The sequence below is a fragment of the Branchiostoma lanceolatum genome, chromosome 3 (genome assembly GCF_035083965.1).
Source record: "Branchiostoma lanceolatum isolate klBraLanc5 chromosome 3, klBraLanc5.hap2, whole genome shotgun sequence".
Taxonomy (NCBI): Eukaryota; Metazoa; Chordata; class Leptocardii; order Amphioxiformes; family Branchiostomatidae; genus Branchiostoma; species Branchiostoma lanceolatum.
This window is the reverse complement of record NC_089724.1, coordinates 575,001-579,468: the sequence shown is the minus strand read 5'-3', so window position 1 is coordinate 579,468 and position 4,468 is coordinate 575,001. Positions and strand designations below refer to the sequence as shown.

General features: G+C 47.1%; 1 protein-coding gene across 1 annotated transcript in view; it reads left to right on the top strand.

Annotated features, from left to right (window-relative positions):
* Nucleotides 1-544: 544 nt before the first annotated feature.
* LOC136429615 (uncharacterized) overlaps nt 545-4,468 on the top strand; it is a 9,868-nt gene continuing 5,944 nt past the window's right edge. The window contains exon 1 of the mRNA XM_066419505.1: nt 545-816. The gene's annotated coding sequence lies outside the window, so the exon portion shown is untranslated. The remainder of the gene's footprint in view (nt 817-4,468) is intronic.

The following is a 4,468-nucleotide window of genomic DNA, read 5'->3' as shown; positions in this document are numbered from 1 at the left end:
ACCTGTCTCTAAACATTCTCCACCAGTCACGACGTTTACCTGTCTCTAAACATTCTCCACCAGTCACGACGTTTACCTGTCTCTAAACATTCTCCATCATTCACGACGTGTACCTGTCTCTAAAGATTCTCCACCAGTCACGACGTGTACCTGTCTCTAAAGATTCTCCACCAGTCACGACGTGTACCTGTCTCTAAAGATTTTCCACCAGTCACGACGTTTACCTGTCCATAAAGATTTTCCACCAGTCACGACGTTTACCTGTCTGTAAGGATTTAATAGCGCCTTTCCTTGCGGTTACGAAACGGAAGGCTAAGCCCATCAGTGCGGCTGTTGACCGAGTTGATGGCTGGTTTCCCTGGAGACGAGTCGGCGCGCCCGTGTGTTGACATGTTTGTGGTGGTGACTAATCCCGGCGGAGTTACGCACGTCTGCCGCCGCCCACCTCCCGCAGGATATTGGCTCATCCGGGGCGCTGGAGTACCGATATAAGGGCCGCGGGCGCGCGCCGAGCACACAACACCGGCAGGACAGCGGCACGCCGAGCACACAACACCGACAGGACAGCGGCACGCCGAGCACACAACACCGACAGGACAGCGGCACGCCGAGCACACAACACCGACAGGACAGCGGCACGCCGAGCACACAACACCGACAGGACAGCGGCACGCCGAGCACACAACACCGACAGGACAGCGGCACGTGGGGAGCACGCGGAGCGCACGACAACCTTTACAACAACTTTCTCAAGACAACACACGACTTGAAGACCAGCGACAACTTGATCGGTCAGATCTAAAGAACCCATTGCAGGTTGGTATATTCGATTCTAAGTAATTTTCGTGTTCAAAGGCACAGATATACAACATTAAACAAGTCAGGTGAGAGATATTATCTTAAGGTATCTGTATAGCCGGTAAAACCGCCCTTCGGCGTAACACACCAGCTTTGCAAGCATGACAAGCAAGCGCGAATAGTGCATAGGGTAGCCATTATCAGCTTGAGTGTTCTTATTCGTGTTCGCTACTGACGTCCAGAAACCATTTTATAAACCAACAAACCAAGGTACCAGGTCGGACTCATTTATTTCAAGCTTCTTTTTTATGAACAGACCAACAATTTTGTACTGTGACACGCTTTTTATACAACAACGCCATTTGGCCAGTACAGAAAAAAAGTCATTGAAAGTGGCACTAACAAAATGTAGCCTGAAAAATCCTTAAAAAGGCTGATAAAACTTTTTGGAATGCCAAACTGCTTGTGAAACCCAATTAGTCACTAAATGACTGATAGTTATGAACTTATCCCCTCCGTTTATTCATCACGTTTCGTTATCGATCTATTGTCTTCGCGTCTAACAGAACCAGTAAAACAAATCTTGAACAGAGTAGACCGTTCCTATCACGGTAAAAACTATTCAAGAGAGGAACTAAAGACCACTTCGCCATCTAACCATCCCAATTACGCGCAGGTAAATTTGCTCAGGTGTTCAGCAGGTAAAAGGCGGGCTCGTGTCCATATATGCACAGTCGGGATGGGCATATTAGCTTTTCCCCGCCCTCCGATCTGAAGGGGCCACTGTACAAGAAATGTGCTGACGGGTTTTAGGTGAACATTGATGTATCTATCGATACGCACGATTGTGTACCAATCCCCCCGCCCAGTGAGCTGCAGGCGATAGCTCAGGGTCGACATATACTTCTCGTAACTCTCAACTCTGTTTGGAACTAACTACTGAAGACTCAATTACTGTGCTTGACGACAATCCCCAGTCTCTGATACTTGAGTTTTGCTTTCGTTTGTTTTTTAATTTCGATCCTAAAATCATAAAGAAAAAGAACCAAACGTGCGATTGTGAGAGATCTGTCTCTGGTTGATTGCTCTGATTGTGTACACTCAAATTTGTCATTTTAAGCCCCATGCACTGACAGAGTAGACCATCCGTGACTCCTGTATCACCAAGATACAAGGTTGCACCTTCGTTTTATTATACAAGTTAGACCTAAACCACAGCTGAAATTAGACAAATTTAAACCAAGCAAGACGATATCAGAAATGTTCATTCTTTTTGGTAGCAACAAGTCTGCGTGTCTCCACCCCAAAAAAGCCACAGGTGTGTTGTTACGTTACCTGGTGACGCCGGTAGCAGCAGGTGAGGGTTTGTTGAAGCTCCTTTTGTCCGAAGACGCCACTCGAGGCTCAGCGGTCCGCATCATTTATGTAGCCGGCGGCCTCTTGTCGCGTTCCGGCCGCGTCGGGCCCGGCATGAATGGGCGGTGTGTACCGTGGGTAGTCCTGAGGACGGGAGAACAAATTTGTGGTGCCATTTTGCCTGGTATGTAAACACTGTGATGCAACCGCGGGTCGTCATGCCGCTATTTTCTCTGAAAGCCTACAGTAATGTAGCAGCCCGTTTTACTGCAGCTGGTTTTCGTTGTACATTGAACAGCAGGCTGGGTTGTCCAAATAGCCAAGTACTATACCTGAAGGCGTTGCGATGGACACAAAAACTAAAAAAAATCGAGTTTTGGTTGTTTCACATAACTGGTAAATCGCATTTAGGCGTAACACACAGGTTATGAACAGTAAATACAACCTGTATAATGTAGACCGCTTGGCTAAATAAAAGTTCTTAACGGGAATTATGCGGCTCCAGATGTCTTACTAAGGGACGACTGCGGTGTTAAGCATGTCGGTTAGATTGAGGAATGAATCCACTCTTCTTTATAGTAAATACACGCTGTGTAAGACTATGCGGTAACGTTTGATCCACTCACACCGGGAAGGACCCCTATTCTTTTTGACAAGTGTGGTGGGTTCTTTAATGTGCTCAAGGTGTGACTCTCCTCAAACAAGCTTCAGGGGCCTCCGACGTTACGTCCGATCCGAGAGGACATCCCTAACCAAAGCAAGGTACTCATTTTCACCAGAGTCCACTGGAGAAAGTAGGGAGGGGGGGAACATCGGGACCGGATAGGGGTTCAAACCCAGATCCATTAAATTCTAAATCAACAACTGTAACAACAAGACCGCCTTCCGTCCAGTTACTGTGGTTAGTGCAGGAATGCACGAGCACGTTTGATTATTATGTTTATAAGAAATGTCGACGAGAATATAACACAGAAAACGGCATAGGACCCAAACAGATAACATGCGTAGCAGCATACTTGCTGTTGGCTTGCTTGAAAGAAACATCCTGGAGAAATCTTAAGACCTATTCAAAGATCTTAAGATTGTCTCATAAAATCTCAAGATTGTCTCATAAAATCTCAAGATTGTCTCATAAAATCTCAAGATTCATCACAAAATCTTGAGATTTTCAGAATAAATCTTGAGATGTTTTCATCTTCAACGAAGCGTGAAGACCTCTACTGGGAGTCATTATGATCCGTTGTGTATCAGATAAGTGTTTCACAAAATATTGGATATAGAAAGACCATAAAGAAAGATCAGAAAAATATATCAAGAATAAGGCATCAAGCTTGGAAAGTAGCAGACATCATATGCTGGAGTAACAATGGGAACAGATGAGTGATGCGCCTCAGAGTCAGAGGTTGCCTCTAAACTCCCTAACTCGTGCCCTGCGTGGTACAATACTACATCAGCGCACCTGAAGGTTACTCCCATTGGCAGAGCATGTGGCGGGAGGTGTCCCTGTAGTACCGACAGAGTCTCCAGGGGGCGATGCTGGGCAGGTTTGATGTTCCCCCGGGGAGATGCATTGCGGCGCATTTGGGTGCAGTTACGCGTTTGTAAATATCATGTCGCGAACTGCGCTGTGGTAGTTGGGACATAAAACTGTTGAATCCGGACCCTGGCGGAAGGTAAGGAGCTTCACGCATTGGTTAACGCGGCCATCTTCCCGCTCCCGCGGCGCCGTAAGGACTGACGGCGGCCCACAGAGGAGCGCTGTTAATGGCGATCATCATTAAGCCGGGGACCTGAGGTTAACACTGGGGCAGCCATTGCAGGTTCAACCAAAGTTCCTCCATCCGGCAGGAAATCTTTACTTGGTGTGGTAAAACACAACCTTAAATAACGACAATATCGTGGATGAGGAGCATCATCTGGGAGAAATAGGACTCAATAAAATGTTTTTAAGTCTCCTTAGATCGGTGACCATGGGAACATGCTCGTCCATGATAACTCGCTTTCTTCAGCTGAAATTCCGTTTGTTCAATCCTCACGTATCACCGTGAAACATGGGACACAAAAATGATCAAGAGCAGGTACCTCCACAAGCCACGACAACTAGGGAACACTTTCGGAACAAACACAGACCACAACGTGACGCCAGCCATCCACCAGATAAGACTCCGCTACAGGACCACATTCTCCACATGGACCCCTTCAGGCTGGTCAGGCGCACCCTGAAATCTGCGCGTGCAGATCTAGAGGAGACAACCTGGAAGGATCTCTGCTGAAAGACTGAGAACACTTGGCTAGACAAGCCAGAAAAAGGCGG